This window comes from Ambystoma mexicanum, chromosome 8 (genome assembly GCF_040938575.1).
Source record: "Ambystoma mexicanum isolate Mex_15411 chromosome 8, UKY_AmexF1_1, whole genome shotgun sequence".
Classification (NCBI taxonomy): domain Eukaryota; kingdom Metazoa; phylum Chordata; class Amphibia; order Caudata; family Ambystomatidae; genus Ambystoma; species Ambystoma mexicanum.
This window is the reverse complement of record NC_090929.1, coordinates 1,483,878,780-1,483,896,960: the sequence shown is the minus strand read 5'-3', so window position 1 is coordinate 1,483,896,960 and position 18,181 is coordinate 1,483,878,780. Positions and strand designations below refer to the sequence as shown.

The following is an 18,181-nucleotide window of genomic DNA, read 5'->3' as shown; positions in this document are numbered from 1 at the left end:
CCAGCTTCTGTCCATCCTCAGCACTTGCCTCGTCTCACCCTCTACCCTGGAGGCTTGCACTTATCTTACATTGCACTTCCACTGTTGCTCACCCACGAGCACACCAGCACCTATCCCATTCCCCCTCCCTTTTGCACCTGCACGTTCTGAACACTCACAAGGCATGGAAGGTTTACCCCCCTCCCACTGTATTTAATATTGTTTATGTATTTTAATTGTTTCTCATCCCCTTGTCCCCTCCCTGTTGCCCTGTGGGTGCTTTGGAACAGAATGTACTACCTGTATAAGTGCCTAACAAGCAAACAATAAATAAATAAATAAATAAATAAATAAGAAAAGAAGCTAAACGCCCGCACTCGAGCAGGCATTGCATGCTGGCTGAGCACGTCACTGGTCTTTGTGCCAGTTATTTCACAGGTCCTGCAGGCCCATTACATAGAGTTGCGTAACAAGGCAACTGGCAGGCTCCCTCCTCCCGGGACACGCTTTGCCCTTTTTAAATTCATAATTTTATTGTTTAAAGGGCAGACTTAGATCGAGAGTAGCGGAGCATTGTACAAGGTTTGTGTAGCCAGCGTTTGGGCTGGCATCTTTTAACAGTAATACAGTACTGTGAGTTGCAACCTTTAATATTTCGAGCCATTTCCTATTGTTGAAAAATATACTTTAAGTATGCAGTGTCAGCGTATAAATATATTATAGGTCTGCATACTTTATTGACAAATAATGCACACATTGTAGGACCTGTTCCTGAAAGACTGGAAGAAGAGAAGAGAGTCTTGAGCAAACAGAGATAGGGACAAAGAAAGTTAAACACTTGTTGATGTTGTTGAGGTGAAAATTATGAGAGTGCGTTGGCTTTAAACGTTTCATTTTTTAACCCCTCCTATTTACAGCTGGATAATGCGAAATAAAGGCTTCCATACTTCTCCTGGGCCTTTTCCATCCGCGGCGCTTCTCTGGTCCCCTGCACGTCAGTCGCCATCCCCCCTGCCGGACACCTGTGTAAGGCCTCTGGGCGGCGCTGCTGCGAATGTGGGCGGGGCAGAGCACATCCCGGTGGTGGGGGGAGGCAGGGTTCTCGGCAGGCAGCCTGTCACTGGGCACAGGAGCTGTGTGGCCTGGGAGTGACTGGAGGAGCGTCCCACGGGGACAGTCAGCGGCTAGGAAACAGGCAAGCCGCCTTCGAGGAGCTGCAGGGATGGAGACGGTAAGGGGACCGCTTTGCGGGCACTTGGAGGGGTGCACCCTAAATGTGCGTAGAAAGAACTAAAAACTACAGCTTTCCTGGGGTATCACTCCCACTGGTAAAGTGTGCACTCACTCCTGTGACAGGGATGGGAACCACTTAGGTGGTTAACTTTTTCAAGTGTTTGTATGTTATAGCTTTTCTTTTTTTGGTGTAAGAGGCTCCTTACTTTATTGGCAACCGAGCTCTATGTTTGTTTCGTTTCTTTCAAATAAGAGGCGTTACTTCGAGGGGGAGCAGCCGCGTCTCTGGTGAGCAGGCACGGTCTGGGAGTAGGGTGGCAGGCAGCGCCCGCTCTGCTGGGAGTGTAAAGCAAACAGTTCCCGGGCCCTGTTAAACAGTAACCGCGTCAGCAGCCCTTCGCTGCCCTGTACCAGGGCTGCGCGCCTCCGTGTTTGCCAACCCTTGAGAACTCCTCTCAGCAAGACCCGGAGGGCACGGGGTGGGGATGAGCAATCGTGCGTATCACGGAGAACGTGGACCGGGCATGGAGGCTGCAGGGGGCGAGGAGGGAGGAGGGGCTGGCAGAGAGTGCACACTCCTTCCTTGTGGAAAGTTGCAGGGATTCTTGGAGCGCTGCCGGGACATTCGGCGCCTGCTTTTATGCTGTACCCCAGTGTTTTCGTGATGTTGCCTGGTTCGTTATCACTTGCTGCTTTATCATTTTAGGGTGCAGAACGCAAAGGTAGATGGTGTGACGTCGACCTTTTGCCTTGCACGTTTTAGGTTCGCCAGATGACTGACTCCTTTGCCGGTGCCACTCGTGCACAACGCGTCCAGTCCTCGGCGTTACCTGCACTGGTATCCGGTTCCCAAGTCCAGTACTTCAGACCGCAGCAGCCAGAATGCACTCGTTTGCTAACTGAAAGCTCAGGACTGGAGATTGAGACCCAGGGAACGCGGGGTCACGAGGTTACAGAATGTACTAGAAGTGGATCTTGATATAAAATGCATTTTTTTTTTGTTTACTACATATGCTCATAACATACCATGCATGTTTGTCAGGTAGCACGCGCCATCGCGTGTTGTTTCGTGCGTGTGTGCTATGTCAGGGGTCTGCAACCTTTGGCTCTCCAGATGTTTTGGACTACAATACCCACCAGCTGTAGCCAGCATCCTCAATGGTAAAAGATCACGGGAGTTGTAGTCCAAAACATCTGGCTGTTCCAGACCCCTGTCTATGTTATAGTATTCTGAAATTGATAACACGAATGGAAAAAAAACCTGGCCAAAAAAACCCACATTTTACATAGAAGTTAATATAAATACCATAAATGAAGTCATTGTAAATACACGTAAAAATAACTGAATTTATTAGTGTACATGTCAACTCACAAATAGGAAAATAACGTTGTCTTGAGATATGTATCTAAAAATTAGTTTTGTGTATTTATAAGAATGAGGAGTATGGAGAGACCCCCTGGAGCCCACATAGTGCAAGGTGTTGCCGCTGGGGCATAACAATAGAAGTGACTAGTAACTAAGGCTGCCATTACAACTTTACACTTGCACGGGGGCAAGAATGGACACACCCTCTGTATAGAATGGTGAATATGATCGTAAAAAGTAGAGGAATGGTAAACGGAAAACAAATAAAAGTAGTGGAACACCGCTCCCGACCGTCCGTTCCCGCTCACTTCGATCACTCATGTAATGTTTTTAATTGGATAATACATTATTGTTGTTTTTTCTTTCTACATTTTCCCACGATTATACTCAATACAAGTTATTTTTTTACATCTTTGCCCAAAATTGGAACCTACAGAAAATGGTTCTTTTTAAGACGTGCCTTTTTATGTTTTGCTGTGGTCCGAGTGGCGTGCACATACATTGGACCCAGAGCAATGCAACGCGCTGGCTGTGATCTTGTGTTTCGAAGGTATAGCCACGCCAAGAAGTGCATTTACGTGACCGTGTGTGTGAATGCACCGAACCTGCTGTCCATGTGTTTCTCATTTAATTTCTAAGCTTGCACAATGGATGCAAGGCTTGGAGTGCATCTTGTGAGTGCCTACTAGCGCGTGCAGTATTGCTGTTATTCTCTCCAACTTATTTGATTTTGTGGGGATGAAGGCCAAGTCCACCCACTGGGATTCAATCCCCCGAGCTCAACAGTGCAAGCAGCTTCTCAATAGATGGGGTGTGATGGGTTCAATGTTAATGTTAAAGGATATTTGTACCGTGCACTATCACCACCAAAGTGGTCCCCTGGTGCTTTGGCAGCTCTGAAAGAGGGAAGGGGGGGTGAGTTAGTGGAAACAAGCTGGACAAGTGCAAGGGAGCAGTGATGTGCCGCTGGCAGCCTCAGCCCGTTGTGTCCGTTGGCTGGGCTTGGGGTGCTTTATGGTCGGTAGTTGTCGTGTGCTGTTGTGCGAGTCTATGTGTGGTTTGCTTTGTTGTTGCAGTGTAGCAAAGCCTGTGCCGAATGCTGTGCTATAGGCCTGTGGTTGTGTTTGGTTAGAGTTTGAGATGCAAAAGTGCTGGGCGTGTGCTGCACACGTTTTGCAGCCTTATGACATCACATAGCTCTTGAGTGCTTCATGGAAATGGACACAGGTATTAACCCCTTTAAGGGCCAAGGAAGAGTAGGCTCGTCCTTTTTGCATAGACTTGCATAATAGACTGGGGCTTATGGATAACGTACATATCAAAGTTACATGGGGGCTAAAAGGCCTGTTTAATCAACCTATTTCGGTGCCTCCTGTAACATCAAGTTCACAGAGGCAGATCCATAAAGCGTTTGTGTTCTGAGTTCCTCTGCTTTTCCTGCTCATTAATATCTCTGGTTGCCTAGGAGGGCCGGAGCACTGCACAGTAATGCAAAGTAAAGAATGTTTGCCCGGCTGCTTGTTGGCTCTTTTCGAGTAGTCCGCCTTCTTTAGAGCAAGTTGCCCCACTTCTCTTCTGTAAGCATCTCTAGGTCGTAGCTGGCCTCTGCCACCCCAACCCGTCTAGCCCCAAATTTAAATCATTTGTATCCTTCCACTTCTTGCAGATGTGGGTCGTGCTGCCTTCAGGAGTGGAATGGGAACCAAAAGAGGCCCTAGAAATGATTTTCAGAGTGGCCCCATACTCTCATTTTGAGCAAGCCACACCTTTCACGTAAGAAAATGGGTAACCACACAAAAGAGGTGCACTGGGAAATCTCCAGAGTTCCCCGTAAATTAGAGTTCCCCGTAAACCAGTCCCACCCTCCCCCCGCTGCTTTCTATTTCCTGAGGTGCTCTGCAGCTCTAGTTTAACAAGCAGAGGAGAACCAGGGGACTGAGCAATTTCTTTCCACACAAAACATTTATTTAAAGCTGCGAAAGGAAGTTTTCAAAACGGGGATACGCAGTAAAGCGTTGGCGATTTGTGCACGAGTCGCGTGCAATGTTTTTGCACGCTCTGAGGCTAGTATGTTGGTGATATGGCGCGGTATAAAAGCCCAATAACCTAACCCAACACTGGTCTCTATGCAGGGAAGGCGGCTTGCAACGCTGTAGACTTTGTTGCTGTTACATAGGGTGACCAGATTTTCAAGACACAACACCAGGACGGCTAACAGCATAAAAGGAGGACAACCCTACTCACACCTCATCGCCCCACACACCAACCCACCATAACCTGGCCCACCTCAACAGCACTCACCACGCCCCGCACCGCCTCCACCCCTCCCACAGTATTTCCAGCACTGCTCCTAAATAATATTGCGTGATTTAGACTGTGGAGTTAAGCACCTGAATAGCAAAGGAGCTGCTGCTGGAATTGGTATTTGATGCTTTGCTATTTACCCGTTTCTCAGCCAGTCTCTGTGGCGCAAGCAGATCATGCATGTGACTGGAATCTGGAAGGTTGGTAGTTCGAGCCCATCCTTAGTTTAGAAGTGTTGCCAGATTAAAATGACACCCTCCCTTTCTCAAAAATCAGAACAGGGTTTCTAAATAAAAAAAAATTCTGCGGGTGCAGGGACATAGTGTCCAATTCCTGGGACAGTCCCGGCAAAACCGAGACATCTGGTTACCCTACTGTTATAATAAAATGGCAGAGGCATGAGGGCATCCAAACAATATTAAGTGACTAAGGTCTTGGATGGTGTCCAGACATTTCGTCGAAAAAAAAAGGTCGACAGGACAAATGGTCGACACCATTTGGTCGAAAACCAAATGGTCGAATTTTTATTTTTATTTATATATATATTTTTTAGGTTTTCATTTAGGGGAAAAAAAGGGTTTTTTTAGAAAAAAAGGGGTTTGGGTGGGGAACCAGTGAAAATACAAAAAAAAAACATTCGACCATTTGGTTTTCGACCAAATGGTGTCGACCATTTGTCCTGTCGACCTTTTTTTTTCAACCAAATGTCTGGTAACCGCCTTGGATGGCATACGAAGTACACGCCTGAGACTCCCATAGTGCTGCACCCTCCAAGGTGAATTTTAAGATCCTTCTTTTGGGGGTGTTGTATGCTTTGTAAACCTAACAAACGAAAGTGAAAACGTTATAAATGAAATGCTGATGTAAGGAGACTTAACTTCACCAAACAGGTTTAGATGAACCAGTATTTTGCAAAGTTCCCTTGTAAGGACAGTGATGGGTCTCAAGTCGGTAATCGTCCTCGGCTCAGGGTGGGAACAAGCTTTGGGTGATAATGGACCTACTATCAAGGATGGGACTTGGAGCAGGGATCTGCCTCAAAAGAAAGGACAGGCATATGGTCGCGGATTGGCCTAAGGCAAGTTTGGTGTTTGGGTAGGGATGAGCCCTGGGAGGTAAGGAGTGCCGGGAAAGGAATGGGAATTGTGCTTGCGTGCGGTCCAATGGTTTAAGAAGATTGCTTGGTAAGGTTAACTCTGGCTGTTGAGAGTAGTGACCTAAAAAAAGGTGGGGCCTGGACTAGCGTCTCCTTCTACCAGGATGAAAATCAAGAAGAAAGAACACATGTGGGAGACACGTGTTTATCGTGACTCCAACCAAACATCTGTCATCATCTATCTAACTCTGTCATACTCCATTCGGAACATATTCTGCCTGCTGGAACATTTCTGTGCTCAATGGTTTAATGTACTAAAAATCCATGTTTTTATGTTGCCTGAATGCCTTTCCACCGGCCATGTACACTATTCACAACACACAGTGCAGTAAAGGAAATATATGCAGGTCTGAGATGGAACACATGACATCCGAGAGTTAGTATAGACTGTTATGTGGTTGCCAATGTCTTTTGGCCAGAAGAAAACACAGAAGTAGAGTGTGACTAGAGTACATGGCCAGAGGAAAGGCATTTAGGCGACAAGTCCAGACTAACGTCTGTGTAATAAGAAAAGTGAATTCATTGTTAGAAGTACTGTTAGTTATGAGTGTAGTATCTCTGTTTTGAGCTTTTCTGAGCCACTTTTACTAGCCCCATCAGTCATCTTTGTGATAAATAGTGCCCCGCGAGTGGACTGGAGACTGTTATTTGGTGCTATTGAGTTTTTTAAAACATTTTACATATTATAAACATTTATTCTGTTGTACATTAAACCATTGAGCACAGAAACGTTTCTGCAGGTAGACTGTTATGAATGGGGTGTGACTGAGCGAGAGAGATGACTATAGATGTTTGGCTGGAGTCATGATAAAAACATGTGTCTCCCACAGGTGTTCTTTCTTCTTGTTGAGAGTAGTGAAACAGTATGACATGGACACTGTAATGTCGCAACTAGCCAGTTATATTCTTTTGTGCATTGCTCCAGTCCTTTTTTTTTAAAAAAAGTGGCATCTTGTGGCTAAGTTTCTGGCCTTCCAGCCACGAGACCTGGGTTTAAATCCCGGCCACGTCACTGTTTAATACACTGAAAATACACAGGAGCGACAGCATCCATCCTTTGAATTAATTAGACGTACACCGCCCACCCGCGTGATCCCTTGACTTGTGCCATGATTTTATGATACCATACCTAGCTGAGTATAGGAGTATTCTGAACTATAGGTGAGTATGGACCAGTGTAGATGTCGCTCCAGACCAAGCCATTGTGCGTAGGTCTTGTGAAGTCCCTGCAGCGGAAAGGCGCTTAGTGCAAGCGGCTGTCTTCCAGCAGGGGCCATGGACAGATGCGTTGGGTTATCATAAAAATGAGGGGTTGAGACACGAGGACCACTTTGTGAATCAGGCGGTAACAGCAAAAACATGTGGCATCGCAAATACCAACAGCTGACAGGTATAGATCACTGGGGAATTTACCTCATGTGGTATTCTGCAAGTGGTAAATGGCAGCGATTATTACTTTATTATTAATATTAGAGTATTTATTGAGCCTGGACCTAGCTTTGGAAGCTGTGGATCGCTTTACAATCATAGGAGGAAGAACACAGTGAGGTAAGCAGAGAGAAAAGGAGTGGGGAGCTAACAGGGGAGGGCGAGGGTGGGCAATGGACATCAAGGGATCTACAGGCAAGCAGTAGATCACCGAGTCTCAGGTAGGGTGGGGGAGTGGAGAGTGTGGACCTAGGTGACGGGGAGGAACCATTCCTTGAAGAGGGCGAACTTGTGGTCGTGATTAGGACTATGAATTCTGCATAGTAGTTTTCCCAATCTTGACATCCATTTTTTTACATCCCCTTAGCCCCATTGTAGCAGGTTCACCTTTTGCAAGATCACCCCTTCACTTTAGAGTGAAAAGATGCTAGCTAGCGGAAGGAAAAATGTAAGCTAACATTTTGTTACTATAAGACAAGGTGCTCAGCAGTGCCAGCACTGATCCCTTTGTGCCTCGTTGCACGCTACTTTAACAGTGTCATCTGGGCGGCCTTAGAAGCCGCAGCGCCCCGGGCAGCAAATAAAAAATGTGGGGCCCCTACCCTCCCCCTGTGGGCCCCTAGTCATGCAGCAGGGGGCAGGGGAGCGCCACATTTTTCAATAGGCACGGTAGGCGCCCTATTGTTATTAAATGCGCTCAATTTCAATAGGGTGCCAGCCACACCGGCTCCCACCACGCCAGCTCGGGAGAGACCTTAAAAGACTCCCCCCCCGAGCTGCCGTGGTGGCGGTCCAATGGTAGGGCGCCCCCGGGCGGTGCCCGGCCCGCCCCACGGCCGGCTCTGGGCGTCATCCGCTTTTGTAAACAATACACTTCTATCCGTCAGTCAAGGATGGCAATATTTTCTTATATTTTTTAAGATGTCAAAACATGAGTTGCAGGTTTTCTGAAATACTGCATGTGTCCCCATTGCTAGGGTGGCAAACGCCTAATTCTCAGATGGCTGCACGCTGCAAGAGAGGGCGGCCCATTTCAAGTTGTCAGTTAGGCATGGAAGTCACCTGTCCCCTGCCACACCCCTCGAAGTAGAAGCCTGGAAGAAATGAGAATGCATGCAGTAATCCGGGGAGGAAACTAGAGTAGGGTGTTTTGGGGGTTCCGGAAGTGGGTGGACTAGAAGAGTGTGCCAGTCCTGGTCCGCAGTTAGTGTCTCTGCATCTATGCAGTTGGGTCGAACGATACTGCTTTCATTATTTAATTTTTGAAGGATTCTTTTGATTCATTGATATATTAATTTTGTTAAATTTTAATGTTTTTGTTGTATTGCTTTTTTCCATTAAAAATAATAGAAAGTGGTAATTTTTTTTGGAGTTTTCCTCTGTTGACGTGAGAAGATTGGTTCTAGATCAATGGTTCCTGGCTCAGACGCCGTAGCCTATACGCCGTGGACTAGGTATTTAGGTTCCACAGTCCCAGTAATTAAAATGTGCGAGATCCACGAGCCTGCTGAGATGAAAACTGGGTACGAAAGACCTACCAGCGATGGAGTGGAACTTGGCACCCCATTTGATTCCTTCCTGAGTAAGAATTGGTGTGCATGTAGTGCTTACTGGCGCATCCCTTCCGCTTCCGAGTGCTGTAACAAGTGCTATGGATGGAGGGCCATGTTGGGATTTGAACCCGTGACGGCTATGGCTACCACAGGTCGGTGATGCGAGCAAGATTGGTTGTGGTTATGAGGTAGCGACCTCCCTTTCCAGTCTTGAGCTCAGTCTTTGTTCCTTGCCTATTGTCCTAAAGGAGTCTGCCTTTGTGCATTGGCCTCTCATGGTGGCGAATTCTGAAAGTACATGCTTCAAACACACCACACCCGCTCCCCGTGATGTGCACTAGCTCAGTGAGATCACAAAGTAGTCTTGATTTACTGCCTGTGCCTAAGAAGGCCATTCTGAGTAATGGACATGGCGTCTCTGTCTTCCTGCAACTTGTGTATATTGTTTTTGCTCCTTTTTTTATAAATATGCCACTTGACTCTGCACGGATTTCACATATGCCTTTGGATTTTCTCCCCCCGGGGGTTGTAAGGGTGTGCATTTCCCTTGCACCTCGTGTTGGGAGGGCGCTGACACTTAAGTGCCTTAACCATTTCAGTGCATTATGGATAATTCTCTTCCCCCACTTTATGTTGTGTGTCTATATATGGTAAACCCGTTGGGGAGGGGGCAGGTGTTTGGTAGGTGAGGTGAGGGGTGGTAAACGTGGTGTGCTGTGCCCAATACCAGCCCCCCCCCCCACAAATCGCAGTGATCACCAGGCAAAGTGGCCCTGGGGTCCCTCAGGATTCCAATAGGGATACATTTTAGGTAATTTGACAGTGACTGTTGTTGCCTTCATTCCATTTTTTCCCAGTAGGTTTTACTGTTATTTTGGATCGAATTCCTTTTCTGTTAGTTGTTCTTATGCTCCCGTATATGGAAGAATGTGTTACGTTAAAAGGGCTTGCCCTGCTCCATTACAGTCATATGCACATGTGCAGGAACACACCCGTGGCAAAGAAGGGGTTAAACATCATGGAAAGAAAATGTAGTGGAGTTTGGAAGAGACTGGTTGTTTGTTGTCATTGCCAGCAGTCAGCCCGGGGATTGTATATCACTAACACTGGAAGAAAACGAGAGGTGTGACATGAGAGCCCTCTGAAGGAAGCGCTCGTGGGCACAGTAAGCACGTTCTACGCTTTCCCTTTGTGAATTGTTATTGTGAAACTGACGGGCAGTCTCTAATGCCAGTGTTCAGTTGGCAACAGCTAAGAGGGTTTGATGATGATTATGTGGCTAAGTCAGGGGTGTTGCTAGGCCTGGAAAAGATCCAGGGTTATTCTTATGTCGGGACTCTGGGCTAGCTAGCCTTTTGGTTGAAGCCCCTGAGCTTCTATCCAGGGCTACAACCAAAAGACCCATGACTATAGTCCCCCTCCCTAGCAAAGCGTCTGCGTGGCTTGCTCTCTGACTAGTGTCTATCCTCACAATGAGGCCTATGTGATCAAGATGGAGGAAAAGAAGCACCAGATTAGCATCAGTGTGTTTTTTCTGGTCTTGCAGTGAGGGCTCAGGTGGTACTCTCACATTACTTCCTGCCTAGGTCCCCTTCTCTTCTTTGGATGCTCTGATCTTCTCCATGTAACTATGTCTCCTGAAGGCAACCTCGAGACACACGCCAACCTGAGTCAATCCCTTGTCTCAGCAGTCATAACTGATGACCTGGGCTGCACCACGCGAAGCTCCGCCAACTCTCCCGCCTTTCCGGCTGGTGCCCTTCAGCTGTTCTTCTGCTCATCTGCTGAGGAAAAACAGAAAGACAATTTCATGTTGGGAGTATGCGCACAACTCAGTCATACAACAAATATGATGGCTTGTAAACATATCACAGTGCATACTTTGTGGGCAGCTATAATTCTCACCTCTGTGTCTTTGATAGAATCAAGACTCTCTGTGTTGTAAGCTTGGGTAATCTTCATTCTATGTCAAGAGCGGAGAGAGCGGAGGCGAGCATTCTGCTTGTTCAAAGCTCTGCATCAATGTCGCTGCCACTGGCTTGAAATAGAACACTTTGAAAGTGTTATCGTTCATCCAGTCTGCTGCATGCGGAATGTCCACTAGCGCTGCCCCTTCACTGAATGCTTTAGATGCCATTGCCCCTCTAATTGAGTGCGCTCCAAATTTGGACAGATTGATACCCGCTTGTTACATCATTTTGCGCACCTATCTGTATTTGTATTTATTGTGTTTTATATATCGCATTTGTCCAAAGCGCTTTACATAGGACAGTCAACAAAATAATAAATCAGAATGCAAACCAGCGTTCATTAACAGTAACATTCAAACTGTGTTTATAAATGGTAACAATCGATTTAGCATTCCTGGGAGTAATCAGTCCATCAGTGTTCATAAACAGTAGCAATCAATTAGCGTTCATAAGAGTAAGTGAATCAGTGTTCATTAGCAGATTAAATCAATTAGAGAAATCAATTATCTGGCTATCGACGTGGCAGACTCTACCACTTTATAATGTTTTCTAAGCACTACGAGAAGCTGCGCCATTCCTGGGAGCCTAGTATTGTTGTCCTGATGTCACACTCCCTAATGCAGGATGCAACGCATAACTGAGGTTGCCTTGGCAAGTAAGGGTATGCAATTGAGGTGGAGTTTGTCTTGGTCCTCTTAGCTATGGTAAAAGTAACACCATCCAGACCATATATCTTCCCATCTTTCTCCAATGCCTGGACGTCCAATGCTCTCCTGCATGAGACCAAGCATAGCAGCATTGCCAGCTTTCCTGACGTTTGAGTGATCAACAGGTACTTATATTCGCTGGCCAATTCACGAAAAATTGCAAGACAACATTACCCTCCCACTGGTACAAGTACTTTGGAAGGGGCGGAGCTCTACACTGTACACCCTTCATGAGTCGGACTACGGCCGGGTGGTTGCCTATCGGGGTGCCATCGATTGCAGCATGCCCTGCGGATATTGTCGATCTATAGACGCCCAGCATCCTGAAAGCTTTCCCTCCCTCAAAGAGGGAAGCTAGAAAATTGAGGAAAGTCACAACGGGGCAGAAACAGGATGAAGACTCTGTCTCCTACACCAGCTCCGCGCTGAGTTATAGCTCCTGCGGGTGAAGGGTGCCCACAAATTCTTGATAAGCTGGGCAGCTTGGCTCAAAATGCCAGGCCTAGCCCATCTACTCCCGACTCCCTGCAAGCCACTAGCGCTAGGGTGCCCTTCACTTTCAGAGGGTGACCAATCCCAGCTGGGTCCATGGGCAGGTATCGCTCTTGGGGAAGAATCTGCTGGAAATCCGCAGGAAGTTCCATCAGAACTGGAAACCAGGCTTGCAATTTCCATGCAGGCACCACAACCAACACCTCTGCTTTCTCCCTGCAAATCTTCACCAGTACACTGCTCAGTGTTATGAAGGGGGGTAACGTGTATTGTAAGGCTCCGTTCCAGTTCTGCAGAAACACGTCTGTCCCTAGCGCAGTTGGTTCTAGCCTCCTGCTGAAGAAGGTGCAAGTCTGTGCATTCTGTCTGGAGGCAAAAGGGTCTATGTATAACAGACCTCATAGCTCATTCAGCCACTGAAAAACGCCCCTTTTGAGTTTCCAGTCACTGGAATCCGTCAGGTATTGGGTATTCCAGTCTGCTACTACATTGAGAACTCTGGGTTGGTACTCTGCAGTGACTGAGATCCCGGCGTGCAGACAGCAATGCCAAAAGTCCTTTGCTAGTTCTGCGACTAATTTGTTGTACCCCCAGATGATTTATGTATTGAACTGCTGAGATATTGTCCATCTTTAGGAGAATGGAGCAGTCGATTCTGTCTTTCGAAAAAGCTTATGAAGAGAGAGTTCATCTGGCACCCATTTGTCTCCTGTTTCTGTGGTGCTGCACCTGGCTTCCCAACCTGCTCTGCTTGCACCCGACTCTATAACTAGGTCTGGCCTGTTTCCGAAGATGGCACACTCGTTCCATGCCTCCATGTTCTGCAGCCACCAGTGCAGTTCTCTTCTCGATTCCTGATCTAGGGGAATCGACTGATGATACTTGAGACCCTGCTGTAAATGCCTGCTGTTCAATCGCTGTATGGCTCTGTAATGGAGAGGACCTGAGAATATTGCCTGAATCGAAGATTCTAACAATCCCACTATCTTTCTTCCTAAAGTGCATAGAAAGATAACTGTCTTCCTGAGACATGGTCTGATGTCTTTTTATTTTCATATCTCTCACTTTCCTCGATGGAAGCTCCAGCGTCGCCTTCTTTCTGTCCACTTTGAATCCCAGGAAGTCCAGTCTCCTGCTGGGGAGCATATCTGATTTCTCTTGGTTGTCGAGAAACCCGATAGATATTAGGTCTTTTACCCACTTGGTTTGGGAAACTAGTGTTTCCCGTTGACTGGTAGAAGTAAGATATCACTGAGATAGGTTATCCTGATGCCCTTCTCGCTGATGGCTGCTGCCACTGGTCCTATCAGTTTTGTAAATGCCCATGGAGCTGATGAGAGACCGAAAGGTAGTGTCTTGCACTGCCAGATCTGTCTTGCCCATTCGAAATACAGGAAAGATCGGTATTCTTGGGTTATTGGGATTGTCAGGTACACGTCATTCGGGGCTATTCTGGCTAGCCAATCATCTTTCCTGAGAATGTCTCTCAGGAGGTGTATACCCTCCATCTTGAAGTGCGTGTATGTGATCCAGCCATTCAGGCCAGATCTTCTCTTTTCTGTGTTCCAGGAACATATTGCTTTTGTAGTTTGCGCTGCAGCCCATGAACGGTTCTATGGCTCTCTTTGCTCTGAGCTGAGCTAACTCACTGTCTAGTTGATCCCATTCTACTGGGGACATGTGTATGGGAGCGGGAGCTTGGGTCTGCATGGGTGCTTGTATGAATTATAAGTGGAACCCTTGAATGGTTTGTAAGACACGCACGTTGCTGGATAGCTTGCACCAGCTTGACAATAATTGGTTTGTATCCCTCACACTGGAGGGTACACAACAGGGGTTTGACTCACCTGGTGTTGAACCTTGTGCTTTGCTAGAACCTCTCCCTCTGTGCCCTCTGTATCTCCTTCCCTGGGCTGGAAATAAGGAATCCTGAGCTCTATTGCCTTGAGGTCTTCGAGAGGATGAGGTTGAGTATCAACCAGTTGTGTGATCGGTCCTGGCAAAAACTCTGCCTGGAAAAATCTTCTTGATTGAGGATTGGCCTTTTTCTAATGAAACGTATGTTCCGAATAACGTCACGTTTGTTTGCCGAATGCCTCTCAGAACAGGAGTCCCAGGGCTCCTTCCCTCCGCTTCGTAGGATGCGCAATTGTTCAGTTTAGAGTCGATCTTGAGGAGTAGGCCTCTGCACCTCTCTGATGAAATCGTGCAGTTTGCGTTTCCTAAAAAGCAAACTTCTCTCTGAGCCCAGTTTGCTAGGGTGCTTGGATCGACAGATTTGCCCGTATCTTTGGCTCGCTCTGCCAGGTCCATGATCTTTGCGATCACTCCGGTCAGGTCTACCAGTTTCTCTTGGCAACTCTTCCAGGACCTATCCATCCCTTTAAGTCTTTTGATGCTTTCCTGATGAAAGTTATCATTTGCAGGTTTAATTCAGGGGCATTGGCTACTTTCCCTGCTCAGTCATGTCGTGGGCACTCTGCTCTCATGCGCTATCTCATATCCTTATCCAGAGGTTTTCACATCTTCTGAGGCATGTACAAAGCTAATCTGGCCTCCAGTGTGATGCCCTCGAGTTCCGACTATCGTCTGGGTTGAATGTATCCGAGATCTCTGAATCCGTTATATCAATGTTCTTTTCTTTTCTGGCTCTTTTGAGCCCTTGCGTGGGCTGCGGTTCCCCTTTGGGGCTTTGGTCCTCATCATGCCAGGATACTTAAGTATCTGGGTTATCATCATCTGCGTCCCTCTGGGAATTGCCCATATTATCTTCCCCTAGGGTGGAGATGGGGAGGCTTGGCACCCCTTAGCGCTGTAGAAACGCCTCTGAGTTTTGCAATCGCATCAGCAGCCTATGGGGCCTTGTGTATGTCCCCACAATCTTGACCCGGGGGAGTAAAGGAGCCTTTTGATCTTTATGGTCTTGGTACCTGTTGACTCTCCTCCCCCGAGGGGGCCTTGACGGACGTGCTTTGCACTATTTTCTTATGTGTGCCCTTGACCTGTTTCCCCAGAAAGCTCTCTGGGGTGGTCAGTCTCTCTTGAAGGGGTCCAACCCTTCTGCCACAGCCTACACTAGGGAACTGGTAAGCACCTTTTTAAAACTGGGCGCTAGGCCACTTTCTTTATCTTTTGCCATGCTCCCCTGGCTTTCTTCACTCCAATTATAGTCTGACATGGTCCAAATGAGAGATGTTCAGGGGGTATAGGTGCAGGGTGCTTGTGCCTGAACCTGCAGGCTGAATAGCACGCCTGAAACGGTCTCCTTGAGGGCTGAAGTTGGCTGCGCTGGCACCAGTAATGTCAAATATCGCAGTTGTTGAATGAGCTATCAAGTGAGCGCTTAATAGAAACTGTAATTAGCTGTGTTTGATTCCTGAAAGCATGTGGTTGGGAGCACATGATTTATCTCTGTGCTCGCCACGTTACTTTCTCTGCCTGCAATCGCTCTGTGAGCTCCTGAGCATGCGCAGTGATGCGCTGGAGAGGAGCCCTGACTCCGCCCCAGGCAGGCGAGGCCTGCGCACACTCTAAATGCCAGAACATCTCTGCGCTGTGTGAAGCTGAGCGGATCCCTGTGCATGCTCGGGTATGAGCAAGGGTCCTGCTCAGCACACACAGCGATGATTAGTGTTAATTGCTGCCACACCTGCTCTGCAATCATTGCGAGCATAATATGTGTGTGCTCCAGCAGGCTCTGAGCACTTGGCTGTCTGGGTGTCCAGGTTGTTCTAAAATAGGGAGCACGATGTGAGCATGTAAACCTGCACACTTTACCAAATACTCATAAACAGAAAAACATTAAGCAATCAAAACGGTACACTGCTCAGGAATACAAAGTAAGCACACCATATGAGATAGTACCTATCTTGCTGAAGAGCAGATAAGGAAGAGGAAGGAACTTAGGCAGGAAGAGATGTGAGAGTGCCAAGGACAGAAAGCCAATTAAAGGAATTACTGGATTGAGAGAGACTGTTGGGGATTGTAATCCCCCTCCAAAATAAAAGAACATTTTTGTTTTCAAAGTTTAAATTGTAGAAAGAAGTTGAAGCATAATACTCGTTTCCTGTCTTGACATAGAATTCATAATATGCATGTTCTCTCGTGTTAAACCAGAAACTGTCGATAATTGTGCTTTTTACATTTCTATAACAAAAAGGGGAGCGATTGTATTGCACTGCTGGCAAAACTAAAATCTACACTATATTCTTGCTTATTTTCCAATAATAATGTGACCCTGGCAGGAGGGGACTTCATTGTTAAATTATGGAATGGGTGGGACCATATAATAGCCTAAAATGAGGACGGAAATTGAGCCTACAATATGCCCCCAGGTGCCTAGAGTGATCCCTCTTCTTGTGAGAAGGCATCTCTCCCTTGATTGCCATTTGTAGGCCAAAGCCCACATTCCAATACAGACTACTTCCTGATATTCCTGGGAGGTAAACCTTTTGATAATGGGCATTGCACAGTCTTATTGATTATGTTTTTCCAGCTACAGTGATGCCACAGTATTGGGGGTTTTATGCTACTTGGAAGGCATGAAAGAGGCCAAAGTCCTATGTTGCTCACTTTTCCTTTTTTTCTTCAATTGATATATGGCTGAGTGGGAGAAAGTCATCTTCTGGAGATCTTGTCCATGGTCCGATTGTGGGGGAAAGGTCTATTAGATGGTTGCGGGCAATCAGTCAGCTTTAAGAGACAGTGATCAACAAGTGACGCCCAGAGATTCTGGAATGCTTGAGGCCTGGGCGCTTACCCTTAGGACAAAAGAATGAAGGATGAAATATGGATTTGTTGATAAAGACTAAGGAGAGGAAAACAGAGATTGGAGAACTGAAGGACTCACTTACCCGGAGGGAAGACTTGTCCATTGAAGGAAGAAAGCCAGAGCAGTCCGTAGATGGATGTCAAGTCGATGTTTGGTTGCATTTCCACACAGGCCACCTGGTTAAAGGGATTGCTGATGGAATTATGCCTAGCTGAATGGGTCCCTTGCTGGCTCTCCCAAAATCAGAAGTTACATCTTAAAAGGTAAATCAGCCCTCAGCCCCAAATTGTCCAATTTTGATCCTGGTAAAGTCTTGGAAGATAAAACGACTGGTAATGCGGGGGTTGCATTTTGAAAACAGGGACAAAGGTGCTTATACTCCTATGTTTTTTGATAATATATTATTTTTATTATAGTGTGGCAGTCGCTGCACTAAAGTTTGAGTACCATAGGAAATTTGAACAATGATTTGCTAATAACATTTGACTCGTATGACGGTTTTGGCTGAAAGTTTGCAGCCAAAACTGTACACCTGCCTCCCCCCGGCCAAGACTGGACATTTTGGGAAACATCTGTTAAAAAATAAAGTTATTAAGATAACAAAAATACACACTTCCGGCCAGTCCCCATTCATTTTCCCATAGACAAAAAAGATAATTTCTTGCTGGACTGCGCACCGAAAACCGGACTGCACACCGAAAACCACCAGACAGAATTGGATCAGGTACGAAACTTGGGCATTAAGCGTTGTCTCGAGTTCCAAGGGGCGGGGGCCTAGAGTTATTGTTTCCAGCACTTTTAAATATTTGAGGACAGAGGTGGTGCTCCCATTTCCCAAAATTATAGATGTATCTCCCATGGCGCTTTGCAGCAGAGAGGCTTTTCAGAAATAAAAAAGATGCCATTTCTTTTCTCCCCGAGGCGAGATATGTTTGCGAATTTTCTGGGTAATATTCGAGTTATACCAAAAATGAAAAGTTGCAAAAAATGCCTTTTTGAGGAGGAACAAGTATGAAATGGCATCAAGCTAGAGGTTGGGAGGGGGGAAGCGATCACCATACGAAATTGGGGAGTTTGGGGACCAAGTTCAGAGGAGCTCAAACATTTTCGCATTTTCAAGGTTTATTTTGTTCATATTCTAGGTTATTTCCATATCCAATGTTATTTTCTATATTCGAGGCTATTTTCGAAAGTGCGTCACATGAAAAATAACCACAAAACT

General features: G+C 46.6%; 1 protein-coding gene across 2 annotated transcripts in view; it reads left to right on the top strand.

The window, feature by feature from the left end:
* Positions 1–1,063: 1,063 nt before the first annotated feature.
* LZTS2 (leucine zipper tumor suppressor 2) overlaps positions 1,064–18,181 on the top strand; it is a 738,816-nt gene continuing 721,698 nt past the window's right edge. Inside the window, exon 1 of one of the 2 annotated variants that reach the window (XM_069611659.1) lies at positions 1,064–1,210. The gene's annotated coding sequence lies outside the window, so the exon portion shown is untranslated. The remainder of the gene's footprint in view (positions 1,211–18,181) is intronic. The other variant, XM_069611660.1, reaches the window with a different exon arrangement.